The sequence below is a fragment of the Harpia harpyja genome, chromosome 2 (assembly GCF_026419915.1).
Source record: "Harpia harpyja isolate bHarHar1 chromosome 2, bHarHar1 primary haplotype, whole genome shotgun sequence".
In the NCBI taxonomy this organism is placed as follows: Eukaryota; Metazoa; Chordata; class Aves; order Accipitriformes; family Accipitridae; genus Harpia; species Harpia harpyja.
In genome coordinates this window covers 49,884,264-49,902,805 of record NC_068941.1, presented here as the reverse complement: position 1 = coordinate 49,902,805, position 18,542 = coordinate 49,884,264, and the positions used below count along the sequence as shown (strand labels likewise).

The window sequence follows — 18,542 nt, the reverse complement described above, 5'->3', positions numbered from 1 at the left end:
TGACTGCTGCCTGGAGTGGTATGGCATATCTCCTTATATTTTCAAAATTTCCAAGGACTAATAGGGATTAAATGAAAATATCAGTCTTAATGTCATAACTGAATGAAGCATCTTGAAAATGAAGGCTCAGGAACTAGAAGACAAGTGAAAGAATAGAAGAACCCTTAACCTCCCCACCCCCCCCAGCAAACAAACAGACAAAACCCCCAAACAAACAAACAACCCCAAACTTGTTTTAAGTGGCACACGGGGGCCTGATTTTCTTTTCTTTACAGTGTATGGCAATTAATGTAGTCTTATACAGTTAATTATTTTATGATAGCAAGGCTTGTGACCCCACTGCAGCTGCTGCTTGGGAGAGCTGTCCTTTAGCTGTTCCTTTCACTTGAATCGTGGATTTTCTGGCTCCTAAAGCAGGTGATAACAAGCCTATTCAGAACATGTAGTTGGAGGCTCTGTGTCTAGGGGTGTTGCAAGATACAGTGGGTGGATAGAGACCGAGTGTATAATGTTAGGTCATTATATCAGTTCAATGAAGACCTGCGCTTGCAGCAGCTGGATAGTGAAGTATGTCTGACGGGTCAGAGACTGTCAGGGCTTTATGGTATTACATGGAGTGGGAGGGTGGGTAGCTGCTGGAATTGCCAGTGGCTGGCAAATGAGGTAACTAGAAGGATTGGGAGTGTTTAGTGTAGAAAGGGAGATGTTAGGACAGGAGGGTCTCCATCTTTTATTCTGTGTCTAGGGGATGTGATATGATTTCTACATGATATTTTACTCCTGCTATTTGCTATCAAAGCAAGAAGCTGACAGAAGAAGAAAACCAGAATCACTTCTCAGCTAGAAGGTGTTTCTGTAGCAGTTATGCTGGATCTGTGCAAAGCTGCATCGGGGACGGCATTGGCACTGAGTCTTTAGCCAGCGAGGCAGCCTTGAGGACTTTAGCATTTCCCCCCGGCAACAACAGAAGAAAGACAGAAAATGCTGTGTCTGCTTCTAGCTGGAGAGTTCCCATGAACTCTTAGCCCTGTATCACTAGCTACCTTCCAATTCTGTGTAGGATGTGCGCATTAATTTTTATAAAAACATTGCTTTGCTTTGAGCAGTAACTCTTAAGTATAGTCCAGTGCTAAAGCTGCTCTTTGGTGATACTTGCCAAAAGCTGAGTGCAGCATGTGCTATCAATCATAAGATGTTCCTCTATACAAAAGAGTGAATTATCTCATTTTTGCTGCCCTCAATCTTTGGCTTTGGGAAATGCAGCACTGCGTCAGGAAGCGTTTGTTACTGTTGAAAGTATTTTGCTGCTGTTTCTCCTGGAGATAGGAGGCACTGGACTGGGATCTGCTGGGATGAAGAGAGGCCAGACTTGTGTAGGGGAGGGCTACCTAACAGTGAAAGCAGACAGTAGAGTCTGATTTTTCCCTTCCAGATGTGGTTTGAGAAGTGCAGAAAAAGCTGAAGTAGTGCTTTCTTCCCTTCTAAAGTGCTCCCATGGACATTGATGCCAAATGGTATTTGGAAAGCTCCACTTCCATGGAGGCAAAAATTCTGAAGTCGTTCTCTCACAATGATTCTCATTTAAGGTTGTGTTGAGGAGAAGCCTAGGCACCTTTTAGTCACTGGCAGATGCAAAGCAGATGATCTTGGTGGGGGGAGGGAGTGGGGAACTGGAAGCTTTGTACATCCTGAAATCAAGAACAGCAGAACAGGCTGTGCAAATTCTTATAGAATTGCCAAGAATTGGAAATCATGGTGAGTGTCTAACCAGCAGATAGTCCCTCTTCACCAGGGCACCCCAGGCTCCGCACATGATGCAGTCAGTTCAGGATAATTCTTCCAATGTCCTATTTCACAGAGGTGCAGGAGAAGCTGTGCTGTGCCCCAGCTGACATGGGCTGGACTCTGGACAGCATTTGTTCCACAGACACAGCAAATCTCTGCTGAGTGTGTGTGTATACAACAAATTTCATGGACTAAGTCTGAGGGAATTTTTAGGAAAGCTTCAAAGAGCACATCTCTGAGATTACACCTATCCCATTGCCATTTTCAAGTCACTCCTGCAAAGCCTAAAAGAGATCCTAAAGCTGTTCAAAGAAAAGCTTGCTAGATTTCCCACCCCTGAGGGCAAATTAATGTATTTTCCTTTAACTTCACTCTTTGGAATAGTGGGAGGGGTTTTGGCTGTAACTTCAAAGATTGTATCATAGAGGGACACCATGCATAGCCAATTTCATCCTTAATGACTGACTTTGAAAAATTAGTAAATAAAACCAGTGTTTTACATTGGAAAACATTGGCATAATGATGGAAGCCCCTGTGTCCCCGAGAGAAGTTGAGTGTAAGGAAGAGGGGAAAACAGTGGAAATAGCACAGGTGTGTATCTGTATTACTGGTGTGTAATATCTCTGAAGAATGAGAGATTATGGGTTTGATAAAATGTGTTGTGTAAAGTATTAATAATATATGTGGTTTTATAATATTCTGATATTTTGAACAGCAAATATAGAGATGAATTTGCCATGTAGGGAACAAGGCAAGATTATAAACAAAGATAATCCTCCTGGGAGGTAGAAGGGAGAGCCCCTATGTTAGTTTAGCATGGCATAGTAGCATGGGCCTAGGGAGAACTTTGAAGATATGACAGATTTGGGATTTAATTTTGGGAAAAACACCAAAGCTATAGAAGAGCCCAGAGGAAGGACCGAGTGCTCAGTAGTGTGGGTTATAAAGAATGTGCATGGGAAGGGTGGCTGGAAGTTAAAGGGTTGTGTGAGGTTCACCATCTCTGTAAGCTAGTTGAACTATTAGACAATACTGCAGGGATATTATGTATAATCTGGAACTGCAATTTTTACCACTTACTGATGCTGAATTTTCTAGAGTAAAGTTTTCACCTTTGAGTTTGTGTGGTATCAGTGATCTTAGGTAAGCATAAGGAACATTTGCATTTCCCCCCCCCCCCCCCCAAACATAAACTTGGGGAAAAAAAAAAAGTCTGTGTTATATGGACACTATGGGTGTCTGCAAGCCACATCAACTTTGGAAACATTGGTTTCAAGATGTGAAGTGAACACTCTTAGGTGTTAATCAGGAAGGTATTTCTGCTGGAGGCAGGTAGTGGAGAAACAGTCTCAGAATTTTGGTAATATCTAATTGCTGCAGTATGGATTCTTATAGCCAGGCAACTAAAACACATACACAAAATATTAGGAGTAAACATAAATAAACCCTCAGTGGTTTAAAAAATAGCCTGTTCTACAGATACTGCAGAAGGCTGCAGCTATTTTTTGCTCTCCGCATGGTTCCTCAGATAATTCCATTTGGTAACTGGTGACACATGCCTTTAAAAAAAAAAAATTGTTGACTTACATTTAAAGTGACAGGGTAATATTGCTAAGAAACCTAAGAATGTAGGTAAATATATATTAAATATATATTTTTGCATTTGGTAATATGCCATTATGTATATTTAGTTCTCTTGATAGTTGCCAGTCTCTTCAAGCAAATTATTTATATTGGAATAATCTATTTGCAGAGAAAGAAAACAACAGAAGGAAACTGGGAAATGAAGGGGAGGGGGGCAAACATTTTGAGCATGCCTGTGATAATATATTTGAGAAGGGGCATGACATCATGGGAAACCTGTAACTAACCTGCACATAGTTCATTTCAAAATATAAATCCATCATCTAACTGTCTTGTAGAAATCACTGTTTTTTTTAATGATTTGCTCCCATGATGACCATCTGTACAAATACATTCTAAATTAACCATTACATTCTTATAGCTTGGAAGAACATTTTTATGTTTTAATTCTAGCCAGTTTTAGCCAAGAATGCAATATGCAAGATACGTAATTCTCATTACTCTTACAGCAGTATTGACTTAGGTTTGTGAACGTGGTTAAAATAGTAAATACACAAATAATGAATGCAGATTATTGTGGTAGAAATTTCTCCTTTAAAGCAACAAATACACTGAAGGATTAAAACGTATTACAGCTAACTCTGTTTACAGTATTCTGGCCTTTCAAACCGACAAAGATTTTGCTCCAGTCATCTTTGTCGTTCAGTCTGTGGGATTTAATCTCTGTAATGTGTTACACTCGCTATTGTCCCAGTGAATTTGTTGACAGACAGTAACTGGGTCACTGCATTGAAATGCCCGATGTCAGCCCCGAGTTCTCCCCGCTCGTTGGCACGGCAACCGCAGCGGTCCAGGAAACATGCGCAGAGCGGGCTCCGGCCTGCCGCTCCCAAATGGTGTCCATCACCGGAGTGCGGGGAGGAAAAATCGCTTGGGTGCTGAAACAGGCAGCGGGTTCTTCCCTGTTTTTTTCATGTCTGTGTTGTCTTTCAGTGGTGGTGGCGGGGGGGGGGGGGGAATAGAACTGCAAACTTACCAGTAAAACGAAGTGAGGTGCAGCAATTGACGTGCTATAGTATGGCTTTGTTCTTAAGTCTTTGGATAGTACTTTAGTTTGGGGGGATTGAATACATTATACATCAGTTGGATCTAGTTGTTGTAATGTGTGACAGAAGAAATAAATATTTCATAACTGCTTTAGATCTTGCTCTAATTTGCTGTTCTCTTCCACCCTCTTCCACAACTCCCTATAGGGAAGCAACTGATAAAGTGCTGTGTTCCATGAATCTATAAGTAAGCAGAATTCCACATGTGTTGGAATTCGTATGTATGGTACTAGTTGGCACTCTTCATTGACTGGTTTTGTGTTTGGGGTATTTTTTTTGAGCACAAAAAGGAGGATAAAATCCATAGACTGTCAGTTTCATTGTTCATCGTGTATTCTTAATTTTTCTCTTTCCTATTAAAACAAGCAGTTTGGAGATAGTTTCATCTAGAAGCATATCAAATGCTGATGAGGAAAGCAGAGAACTTTGGTTTTTTCCAAGCTAAACAAGCTCTACAAATTCTTCTGCTTTTTGCTCAGACTGATCTAGATTGTGACAAGTCACACAATGATGGAAGAAGAAAATTAATATAATCTCTTGTGCAATCACTGAATTTCTCAAGATTCTTTTATTTCATTTCCAGAGGTGTCATTTTAATGGAAAATTTTTACAAGAGATTAAATCACCTTCTGAATGGCTTAAAAACCTTTTGCAAACCTAGAGTTTCTATGTAATGAGAAAATAAGTAACTGAAACTAAATTAGTCTCAATAGTTTAAACTTTTTTAGTGTGGATGAAGGCGTTAGAGTAGCATATCATACTATTCTGTACTGTGGTATGCTAATAGTAATTAGTGCTAGTAATAATACAGTAATAGCACTATTATCAATATCACTAATAGTAATAAGTAGCAATTATAGTATGATATAGTAATACTATCGTATGTTCTCAAGAAGGCATGATATAGATGCATCCTCTGTAGATATCGTGAAAATTTCATTTACTTCAGTATATGCAGATGTTGGAATGGTATTTCAAAATAAAGCTGAAGTGAGTCATACAGTGGGATTAAAGTCTCATCTTCAGTGTTTATAATGGAATATTCTTGCTGTCCTCACAGACAGCAGCTAAAACTCCAGTTAAGTAAAAACCACCTGTGCAAAGCCAGCTTTATTTACAATCCTCACAAAATGGACTCCACATGCCTGTGTAATTAATAACAATGAAACTTAAAAGCAAGTGCAGCTATGTATGATTTTTACTCAAGTGAAATAAACTTGGAGTTTGTGCCTACACAAAAATTTCAAACAAGCAAAGAGAAAATCCTTTGTGTTTTATTGAAAAGGAATTCTGCTCTGTCCCATCAACATACTTAAGAGTGTGGGGAAAAAGGTAATGTGAAATTAGTTGGAGGCTTCAAACATATGATAGATAAATGTTCTGTTTCCATTCTTTAAAGGTACAGATTGGTCATTATTGTCAATCTCTTGAACCAGTTTTGTTCTGATTTAAACAGGTAGGAATTTAAGGGAAGTGCTTTTATACTGCATAGTGCAGATGCTTATGGAGAGGTAAGTTAGGAAACTTCACTTGCAAGTAAAGAAGATGGGAATTAACAGAGTTGTTCATGGCTGGTTTAGTAGCTTTTCTCAAATGGGTAGACGTTTCCAAGCTTCCACAAAGGTAATATAAATTGCTAGCACCTTCTATTTGTTTGCTTGAGTTCAACAGTTATTAGCATTTATATTGCTACTATAAGTTAAATATTTTGATTTAGCCAGAAAAATCCAGAATAGAACTAACTGCCATTTTATCTTGCTCTTTACTATAGGTTACTTTAAACCAGGCATCCAAAATTCAAAAGACATCAGGAATAATTAAATTCTTACCAGTTTCTGAAAAGTAGTCTGTGCACAGAGGAAACTTGAATTTGAACATCCACAAGTTTATAGTATTAACTGTTGGTCTGATGTCCTGGTTTCAGCTGGGATAGAGTTAACTGTCTTCCTAGTAGCTGGTACAGTGCTGTGTTTTGAGTTCAGTATGCCAAGAACGTTGATAACACTGATGTTTTCAGTTGTTGCTCAGTAGTGTTTAGACTAATGTCAAGGATTTTTCAGCTTCTCATGCCCAGCCAGTGAGAAAGCTGGAGGGGCACAAGAAGTTGGCACAGGACACAGCCAGGGCACCTGACCCAAACTGGCCAACGGTGTATTCCATACCATGTGACGTCCCATCCAGTTTAGGAACGGGGAAGTGGGGGGGGGCAGGGATTCACCGCTCGGGGACTGGCTGGGTGTCGGTCGGCGGGTGGTGAGCAATTGCACTGCGCATCATTTGTACATTCCAATCCTTTCATTATTTCTGTTGTCATTTTATTAGTGTTATCATTATCATTATTAGTTTCTTCTTTTTCTGTTCTATTAAACCGTTCTTATCTCAATCCACGGGTTTTGCTTCTTTTCCTGATTTTCTCCCCCATCCCACTGGGTGGGAGGGAGTGAGTGAGCGGCTGCGTGGTGTTTAGTTGCTGGCTGGGGTTAAACCACGACATCCCAGTTGAAACCAGGACATCTGATTAACTTATTTCTACAGTTGATGCTGAAGCCTGAATGTTACCGCTAAAATACTTTGCCAGGGAAGGGCTGTGAAGGGAAAAGGAAGGAATATTATAACTGCATAAAGATTAAAATCTTTCCCCTGACCGAGTCAAAGCACCAGTGAAAGTCTTGCATCTGGAGGAAACTAAGCTTTGTTATTGACACTGCTCCATGGACTACGTGTTCGTTTGCTTCAGTCAAGTAGCTAATGACTGGAAATGAGTAGACTGTTATCTTGATGGGCATTGGTAAATACATCTATTTTTGTAAAATAAAAGCATTGTACAGAGCTGAGGGGCATATCATGTTCTGTAGTATGAAGTTTTTTAAAAAGGAATGTATTCAGGTAGGGATTCCCACAGTTTTCTCATGGCAGCAGCCATAGAGCTGGTTACAGTACCAGCAGCCAGCTCTGTTTTGCCATTTATGCTAACATAGGGAGCCAGGCTTCCCTGTCTCCTTCACATAGGTTTCAGCTATTCCAAAAAACTAGGAACACCAATGTCATAATGCTGCACATCCGGACCTGATACAGCATGTCACTCTTGTCACCTTCACAACTCATATGCTTCTCATCCTCATCAGCTGCTCAATAGCAGTTACTTCTGCTGAAGTATAAACTCACATTGCATGGTGAGCACTTCACACTTTGCATTTTGGGCCTGCACATGTTTCAGAAGTAGCAGAAGAAGTACAATTTGGAAACCCTGTTATATATAAACAAAAATTCAGACTGCTTGGGGATCTCAGAAGGGTTTTAAAAAGACTCCTAAGTATATCCACTTATAAACAATGGCACACTGGACAAATAAGGAGTAGGTAAACTCCAATTCAAAATAGCTGAAAATGGAAAGTGGGCAAGTTAATTATAAAAATGATTAAATTTTAAAACTCAGGCTAGATGAGCACCGAGTCATGATCTGGTGCAATGCCACATTGTGATCTGTATATATTTTAGGCAAAAGGGGAAAAAATATGGAGCTAACAAGTGTTGGTCCTCCCAATATTCTTCATAGGTTATCTTTCTCTTCTTTTCTTTTCTCACAAGCCATCCTTGTCTGACTTGATTCTTGTCCTGCATAGTTTAACTAAACCAACCTTTGAATAGAAGAATTAAAAAAATTAGTTGATTATTATACTACTACTAATAAAAAAGGGAGAAGGACAGGAGGTTTTGATTTAATTTTTTTTTAAAATGTCATTACAGTTTCTACAGTAGTTAAGTTGGCTGTTTTAACCTTTCACCTTTATTGCTTAATTATTACCTGGACAATTAAAGGTATGTTTTTAATAAGAAAGGAAAGAAAAACCAACCATACAGAAGCATTTTTAAAGGCTAGCATACATATATTAACTAGTCTATTTGTTGTTCTTGGTCAAAAGAGCAGAGAAAATGTTCCTTTTCATTAATTTTGGGTTTGAGTTTGGAGAAACTCTGTGGATTTTGAAAGCATTACTTGTTCCTTGAATAAATGGGAAGTAATCTTGTGTGAAAATTTTTTCAGCTTTTCACTACTATTTTTATGAAAGGATTGTCTCTTTCTTTCTATAAGGAAGTTTTCAGGTTTTTGTAGGGTTTTTTTTCAATACTTTCTTGCTGTTTGTTTCTCTTCTGAGCAAAATAGCTAGACATACTGCTGTTCAGTTTGACCCAAATAGCCCTGTAATTCTAACTCTTTTGTCGTTGTGAATAAGGACTCAGTGCTGCTTTTATGGAAATTAATGATAAAACTGCACAGACTTCACTGCTGTATAGTCAGATCTTAAATTATCTGCCTTTGCAGTGCTTTAAATTTCTTCAGGTCCAGGAATAAATACATCATATTTCATTGGAACATGTTAAAGAATGTGAGGGACAGAGCTGCAAAAAAGCCAGGGACAGTAAATAAAATCTGCCACAACTCCAGTAATTTGCAGGAGGGACTCAGATTTGTAGAGGCTGTGCTTAAGGGGTTTATTTTCAAGTGGGTGCACAAGACAGTGGAGGACATATGACACAATCTTAAATCTCACAGCTTCTCCTACTTTTATTTCCTGATTGTAGCACTGTAATTTTCAATATGTGTTGCATATTTTCCAAAATGAACTTTTGATTGTCAGAAGACTTTGGAACTCGATTTTGTTCACCTACAGTGATGCCCTTTCCTCCTTTAGACAACATATTTGGAGATATGCTTTGCTACAGGTACTAGCTATCTTAAATACTCACTGGATATTTGTTTTAACAGATGGACTGCAGTGAGCATACATGAAGCTGGTGCCAACTCCCAACCAGCAAAAAGTGTGTCAGGGATAAGGATATCTTTAAGAGGTTAAGGAAAAACAACTTTCTCCTGCACCAAAAATGCCCAGGTCCCCCAAACCAAATAAGCCTGAAAATCCTACCACTTTGATTTTTGAGAAGTGATTTACTGCATAATTAAACAAAATGGCATATTAGTTTTTCAGAAACAGCAGAAATGCATTTTCATATTGAAATTATTTTGGTTAAATATTTTACCTATAAGTCAAGATGAAATGCATGCCTTTTTCTTGGCCTGGCTGTCATGTCTTTTGAGTAGCGTACTAGAAGTGAGACGTAAAACAGAGATATTTCAAGTACTGTAAAGAGATGTGGGGAAGAGCTTTCTTTTGCCCGAGATCTGGCAAGGCAGGACTTCTTACAGAGTCTTTTCCAATTATATTTTGTTTGATTGGTAGTTTTGAAAGTGTGAGTTATAACTTCCGCTGTGTTCTTGGAGAAATAGCACATAGCCTAATGGATTGAAACATCACAGAGACTGTTTACATTTTTCTGTATTTTAAGACCTTGCAAAGTTAATGGAATGCCACTAAAGCATCTCTCCACATTTCCTATTTGCATTGTAGACAGACTGTTATTGTAACATATCCAGCTGTTGTCTTTTATTTTAAAGTTTCTTTGGAATCTCAAAAATCCCCCTCCCCCCCCCATTTATCTTCTGTAGTGGGACAGAATAAAACCCCCAAAATATGACAGGAATGGGAGGAAAAGCAGTTCTTATTGTGATATCTTTCTGCAGTAGAAATGTTGGTACCTGGCCATAATTTTGTCAGAGTTCATATGCAGAAGAAAATATGAATGCATTTACTCTATTTCAATGTGTATGCAACCTTAAGTCACAGGTACATTAGCTGTGCATTTTGACATTTTCTGCCACAAGATATTTAACACTCCTCCTCAGGGGTTTGCATCAAGTGTTTACATCTAACTTCCAAAGAGGCTTATTTTAAAGCATATCTATGTTTTAAAATAAATAAAAGCTAGCTCTACTCCTCTCAAAAGCAAGTGTGGGAATACAAACAATGTAATACCAATAAGAAGATCTAAAAGTTTCTCATTATGCTGTTTTGTGGGGTTTTTGGTAGTTGGTTTGTTTTTTTTGGGGGGGGTGTGTGTTTTTTGGTTTGTTGTGTGTTTTTGTTTTTGTTTTTTTTTTTTCCCTCCTTCTCCTCCCCCAAAGATTCCCAAGTGCTTGTCCCCAGGGAGCCAGAGAGCCTCCCACAACTCAGTTTTGGATTTGAACTGGCAGGGAGGCTTCCTGAAGTCTGTGGCAGTAGTTCTGTGTAGGCTGCGATGGATAGTAGCACTATATTTTCAGGTTCCCGGCCTGAATCTCTTGCAGTTGTCCATATAAAAGGAGTGGAAGATTTAGGACTCATCCAGAAGGGAATTAGAGTTTAGGTAGGTGCATTTTAATCTGATCCTCACTAAACCTCATGAAGTTTTGTCTAATCCTGGTGGCTTCTAAAATGTGTATGTACCAAAATATCTAAGTTACATTAGAGACATCCTGGAAGTGGAGCTGCCAGTAACTGGCTTAGTGGGTTTCACATCTTTGTGCAGTTCGTCTACGTGCAGAGTGTTGCTTTGCCTGTGTTCACTTACAGGTTTCATCTTGCAAAGCGTGATCTGAAAATACATCAGAGATGGAGAGTGCTAAGTTAATGGTTACAGCATATGTTTGGGATCAATTCCCTTCTCACCCATGTTTCCTGTGTCCCGGAGCATATTCTAACAATCAAGCTGTAGGTCAGGTTGAAATGGGGGCCATTCCATCTCTGCTGAAACTGTTGGATTTTACTGAAAATAATTACAGATTCAGTAGAAGAGAGAGAGGAAGAAAAAAAAAAGGGAACAGTAAAGAGAGCATAATGATGAAGCCTGGTGTTTGCATGCGTATTTTAAATAAGCTGTCACTAAATAAATTATTGAAATAAGAATTTGAAAGTTTGTTTATTGTGCTGGGCTATCACAGTTCCCTTTCTGACACATGTAATTCTTGCCCTTGCCCTGGGTGGGGAAACTGTGCATCTTGCAAAGAATTTTTATATGCTATAAAAGAGATAGAATACCAAGGTCCTTTTGGACTTGTACCTTAGTGTGCGTAAGTCTAGATACCCAAATGAAAAAAACCTTCTATCTTAACATAGGAACAGTAACCACTATGTGTCATAATAAAGGTGTCCTGATTTTTTTTTTTTTTTTGAAAATGCAATATAATGAATGCAAAGTCCTCTAAAAGTACAACTGATACTCTCAGATGCCCAGTTGCTGTGGTTGTTGGTCCCTTAAAATCTTCAAAGAGTGTTTCAGTTTAGTGCACGCACTTGTTTTCAGTCTTTTCTATAGCATTGGGATACATGGGACACTGAATTCAAGATTTTAATTAATGGGTACATTTTGCATATATTATTAAAGCACTTACAACCTATTAGGTTCTAGCCAAACATATGGGGAAAAAAAAAAAAAGGAGCCTCTTGCCTAAACAGCTTAAATCTTAAATGTTGTTGTAAATGAAATATGAAAGATGAAGATAAAGTGTGTAGCTGACACTTTCCCATGCAAATATTAGGCATTTTAAAATTTTATATATTTTTTCCTTTGAGATATTTGAAAGAAAAATAAAAGTAATAGTTCATAGCAGTTAATGAAGATACTTTAGGATGAATGTGCTGGGGAGAAAACAAAGCTTATGTAATGAGTGAGACATAGCAAATGAAACATTGAAAAGCTTTGTTCTGATATCTTCCATGTCTGAAGTTGTTTTATTTATATATCATTAGTAAATGGAGTATTCATTAAAAAAGGCTTGAATAATTCTATGAAATGTGATAAAGTAACAAAGTTCTGTAAAGTTTAAATTGTTCTGGTCTGTTCTGTCATTGTCTAGCTAGTTTTTTATGCAAGTGCATTCCAAATCGCTTTGTGATGCTCTTCCAGTGACTGGTATTGAGTAGGATGGGGAGACTAGAAGAAAATGGTTTAGTTAACATCCATAATGATTCATACTGAGCTTACAAAAGAAGGAAGCCAACATGGAAGAAGGGGAATATCTTAAATGCCTTTTTGGTATTAATACAACTCCACTTATTAGTTTTCTGATGGAATAGATATTTACCTATTTCATTCTAGTACAGTCCTCATCAGCTGGGGGTTCATACCACTGTTTATGACTTTCCTGTGGTCAGAATTTGTCTTCTGCCTGACTGAGGTACTTCAGCTACACTGATTCAAATAAATCATTATTTGACCCAATAATTTTTAAAATATACCCTCATTTTATTGACAGTGTCCAGGAAATACAAAGTACTTTAAGTTAATTACACGGAAGATGCTTAGTTTGCCGGTAAAAAAAATATGTGATTAAGATGGCACAAAACAAATTTTTCTAAGTGTAGAATGACTTATTTAATGTGTTGAAGGCAAATATCTTAGCCTAACCTAGCAGGAACAATATTGAATCATACTAGTGATCAGTTCTCAGTCTGCCTAACATTTAATTGTCTAATGTGAATCATAAATACAAAGTACATGCTTGAATGGGATTATGTCACTTGTGTGGCTGCTGGGCTGTGTGGCCAGAAACTGTGGATTTCCAAACAAGCTGTGCAAAAGCAATGTCTCATATGAAGCTGCATAATTAACAATACTTGTGACTGACCTGTGATTTTCTGTAAATGTGCTTGCAGTATGCAGCTGTGATAGAGGTATTGACATCTAAATTGACATGGTTGCATGGTGATTGATAGAGAGATGTCATACTGACTTCCAGGTTTGAATTTTTTTCTAATAAGTTTGGATTGTCTTTTTGACAACTGGATACCTTTCTTGTCCTTACCAGTACAAAACTGCTGCATGTGATGGTGACACTGCTGATTTGTACTTACAGAGGAAGAATCAAATACAGTTCTTTAAGTTGCTTTTTATGTTGATAATCTTCTCCACTAAGAGTATTCTATAACATACTTTTGCATCATGCCTGTACAATTATTTAAACTGTTAGTGATTCCTTCTAGGTTCAAAACTGCTCTAGTTTTGGGATCATCGCCATCAATTAATTTCCAGTAAAAAACTTGACTAGTTAAATCTTACTGAAGTTTCTTAAGCCACATTTAGTGTGAGAATACTCCTTTGTTCTGTAATATATATTTGTGGAGGGTTTAGTCTCACTTTCATCATGTTATTTTTGTACTTGAGATAGTTCTGTATTGAAATATCTCAAAATTTGCTATATCTACTGTATTCAGGACACTTAAAGATATTGATAACATAAACCCATGGAACTATACGAATAATCACAGCATAGAATATGGAACACATTGCATTTCAACACAGTTCAGGTTTTGGGCAATTTCTACAGTTTCACTTTTGTGTTTAGTTCTATGAATAAACCAGTTGAATTTGTTTATCTTGGTAACAAAGTTGTGCTGAATCAAATTGTCCAACAAAATCGTAGAATCATAGAATCATTTAGGTTGGAAAAGACCTTCAAGATCATCGAGTCCAACCATTAACCATGCCCACTAAACCATGTCCTGAAGTGCCTTGTCTATGCGCTTTTTGAATACCTCTAGGGATGGTGACTTTACCACTTCCCAGGGCAGCCTGTTCCAAAAGGAGGTGCCTTGGTTTTCTTCAGGAAGAGAGAAAAATGACTTCATAGATTAACAATTAGGGCATTCATTCCTTATGAGACATGCTTAAATTTTTAAGTGAATTTGACCCCAGAAAATCCATTTAATTTTTGAGCTCTAGTTTTTGTCTTTCTTTTTGACCAATATCAATATAATTTTCTGAATTCAACATAAATTCACAAATACATTTAACTCTGGAAAAAATAGTTTTAAATGCATCAGTAATATGTAAAAAAATGTTTGTCTAGCATTTCTTGAGGTACCTCTCTACTGTAATGGCACGATGTGGTTAGTGACTCTTCTGTCTGTTCTCTCTTGATGGCTAGGGAGAGCCTCTGAAGTCTCCAGTGCACTCAAGCAGTGAGTACAGTCATCTGAGACTCCTGCACACCTTTCTAGGCATCCCTCCTGCCTGTACAGTTACATTCTGCCATAGTTTTAAATGTGAAAGCTAAAGTAATCAGTCTAGGCAAGTAGGAGTTGAAAAATCTCTCAGCCATATTTTCATTCAGTAATTTGCATATACTGAAGAAGAATATAGATCTCTGAACCTTGAGGTGTCAGCAACCTGTCCAACCAGACACAGAATAGTTATGTCAGACCGTGGTAGCCTTGGCTGTACCGTGCTCTGCTACGCATAGCCGGTCGGTCATCTGTTTCCTGAGACAGGTGGCACTCCTCTGCTTAGCAGGAGTATCAAGCGTTACGATCACAGAATAAGATAAATGATTGTCCCACAAATCAGTTGGAGGAAATAATTTGATGATGATGGCAAAGAATACACATGTGCTGGCTGTGAGGCCTAAGAGATTCATAGGTGCAAAATAATGTTTATGAAAACGTTAATGTTATAGGTACCTAACACTTTACTTTCACAATTAACTTCTGTTATTCACTGTCTTCCTCCTAAAAATCTTCTAGGTAACACAGCGTTGTGAAACGTTTGGCGATGAGCCTATCAGCATGCCCTTTTAATCACAATTAAACAGACATTCAATGTATGCATACTATTGTTAGATATGTATTTCAGCTTCTGAATGGGAGACAGCCAGTCATTCAATCTACTGATCAAGTACTGGTGTTTTGTGGATGTTGGTTGATATTGTAATCAAATCTTGTTTTTACACAAATTGTGGTTTAGTATATATGTAGTAGTTATTTACGGTAGACAGCGATGTACTTATTACTTTCAAAATGCTTCATATTGAATTTGTAGGTATACGGCTTTGCCTTTATTAAAAAATTCAGAAGTAACACAAAGCTGCTTAGTGTGTGCATGCTAAATTTGTTGGTATTTGAAATGCTTGGCATAGTAAATTTTTGAATATATTTATCTGGATTGACTTTTCAGGGCTTACTAGTAAAATGGAATACTTTTTACATGAAAGTGTCTTCACACTAGGAAGGTTTTGAAGGCATTCTGTATGCACAAAGTACTCGTGATATAATCCACTTAAATCCTGTCTATTTAATTTGAACTGTGAAGTCAAGTACTAGTCTGGTCTTCTCCTGCATTAGCATGTCTGGTATTCTATCTGCATTAGCATATGGTAAAGCTACTATTTTGCATACATTCAGGTTCATACGGGCAGCTCATTCAAGACAAAACCAATTTGCATTTATGGCTTATTCTTTAAAAGCTACCTCTTCATGTTCTCTTCATGTCAATAATCCTTACAGTGATACTTCTGAGACCCATAAAGATTACTTGTCTCTGCGAATACTGCCATTTGTTACTATACAACTCCAGTCTCGGTTATTTAAATTTTTTGTGTGCTTGGACAGCTCTTTTAGACACACTAAAAAAAAAATAATTAAGTAACATTTTTGGTCAGCTGGGAGCTAATTCTTAAAATACAGTACTCACTGGCAGTTACTTGCTAGAATCAGCTTTTATATGATTCTACGATTTTATAAATATTATATTAGCAAAGCACAGTTGTATCCTGATTGGATGGTGTGGCAATGGTAACTGAGTGATCAGAATAAAGTGTATAGTAAAGTCCCCGCCCACAGCGTTAATTATCTGTATGTGGAAAACATAGGTCTTAATATATTGTGAAGAGGATAAAAGTCTACGTTTAACTTCCCAGATGAGAGCTGTACATTTCAGTAACTAACTCAGCTGTGATTTCCATGCCATACTAGGACTCTAGATGTTATAGCGTATATAGCTCTTATCTAAATGTGAAAACACCAAATTGCAATTGAATAGTAGTATGACTCCTCTAGTAGTACTCTTGTAGTAGTACTACTCCGATGTCCATTTCAGAGGTTTCCAGGGTGAAAAGCAATAGGAAGAATAGTTAACTTATTCATACTTCACCCTTGAAAGAAAGTTTCTCTGTAGTATAATAGAACAGGTAATTTATTCAAGGACAGTTCTTTATTTTTTTTTGGTTTTTTTGTAAACCCTATCCTTGTAATGTTTCCAGCATCAGTGTCTGAATAAGTTATACACAAACTAAATTAAGGCATCGCAGAAATATTTTTCACATCTGACTTCTGACTTTTTCGGAACCAATCCAAATTTTAGTTTTCTGAACTGTGGTAATTAGTCCAAATCACACTACCTATTTTTTTCAGCCCCATCTGGATTCACCTCCTTTGTGTTCCTAACTAGCTGAGTCACTGTTTTTATGCCAAGTGTCATGATAAATACCTAGTTTGTGAGAGTTACATGAAAAAGACATGTGACATGATTTTCTCAGTTCTTTTGCATATTAACTTGCACAGTATGGTGTAGCAAATATTAAAAAAATAAATTTCTTGCATTATATTACTTAAGACAACTAAATACTTGGCCACAAAGTAAAGAACCTTTAGAGAATAAAAGGAGTATGTTCATACTTCAGATAAAGATACATGAATGCACCAAGGTACACACAAGGATACCCAGATTTAAGTTTCTGTTCCAACACTGACATATAACCTTAAAATTTTTTGAATCTTTAGTATTTTAAAACAAAGACTTAAATACACTTCTTGTTGCTTTCGAGGTTAGCTCTATATAATTTTAAGTTTGAATTTTGCAAGTGATTCTATTCAGTGCTTTATTGAAGCTTAAGTATCCCCTTTTGAATGAGAAACTTTATTCATTCTTATGTATCATAAGTATGCAAGTTGTTCCTAAAATACACCATAGTAGGTGATATGGGATTTTACTGCTTGGCTGGGTACCAGGAGGCAACACTGTCTGTGACTCTCTCTGGATTCTGTTTAGGGTGTACAAATTGCAAAATTTGCTCATATTTTGCCCATCTTCAGAGAGGCCAGAGACAACCAGCTTCATGATATCAACAAGCCAAAATTTGTTTTCACTGAAAACTATGATTTCTTCTGTAAGTGTTTCTGCTTAATTAAATTTGAAATTAAATTACTTCTGAATGATTAACTAACCTGGACATACAGATCTAATCTATGTGTATCTAAGCATTCATGTACAAAAAGATACAATGCTCTGTGCTTGTCACTTCATGTGGGCAACCATAAAAGCAAATTTCTGATGAAAATTTCAACCTTGGCAGATAAACCCAACTTTAGAAAATGCTTCAGAACCATCTGATAGTTATTAATGTATACTTTGGTGGGGTTTTTTTGGTTTTGTTTATTTTTTTAGCTGAGCATCCTCATTTCTTTGCCTTTGAATCTTGAATGTGTTATCGTGTTGTCCATACTTATTTTTTCGTTTGGTCAGATGTTTTCTACACTGTGGTTATGGTGCAAAAATGATAGTTAACAGGTTTGCCAGTGCCAGTTACTCAGTGTATTTTATTAACTTTGAAGTTTTCTTTTAAATTTGTTTTGAAGATTATTTTAAATGGAGTATTTTGTTTGGTTTTCCCTCCCTCCCACAAGTAAATACTGGCCAATGGGTATAACTTTCAAAAAGCTTTCTAAACTTTTAAAGCAACCAAGTTAAAATGTCTTTAAAAGTGTGAGGCAAGTGTTCTTGGTAAACTGACTTCCTGTGCACAACATTTCTGTAATCACAGTTATTTTGACAATGCTGTTAACAAAGACCACGTGATAGACATGTTCTCTGATAAAGACATTACAGTGTAGAGAAATCTCCACCTCTTCCCTCACTGTCTTATCTTTTCAATCTAAGACTTGTAATTCTCTATGTTTTTTTTCTTTCCTTGCGACTTGGGTAGCAATATAATTTAATTTCACCTTGCCTGTTTTATGGTTTTGTTACTGCTGCAGTTTCTTATTTTAGATGGATGTCTGTATGTATTGGAAAACCATCATCTTCTAAGTTAAAAAAAAATGATCATTGCTAGATAATAAACCAGGAGCCTAAGGCTGTGAGAATTGTCTAATGAAGGTTGCATTTTCAAATCATGTGGAACAGTTTCTTTCTGAACTAAAATGTGGTCATTGTTGAAGTAGGAACTTTTGCCAACACTTAGCAGATGAATAGTATCTAAGATGTGGTAGTTTTATACCTTATTTTGAGGTGGGTTTCAGACTAATTCCTTTTTTCTTCTGAGTAAAAGAGCCTCCCTGTACTGGAGGTTTCAACATGCTATATAGTAAACTGAAATCTTCTAAAGACACTCTATGTCAACATAAAATTGCAGTATAA

The 18,542-nt window shown here is 37.2% G+C and overlaps 1 protein-coding gene across 1 annotated transcript in view; it reads left to right on the top strand.

Moving 5' to 3' along the window:
* GPM6A (glycoprotein M6A) overlaps positions 1-18,542 on the top strand; it is a 127,914-nt gene that overhangs the window by 21,955 nt on the left and 87,417 nt on the right. The window lies entirely within an intron of this gene.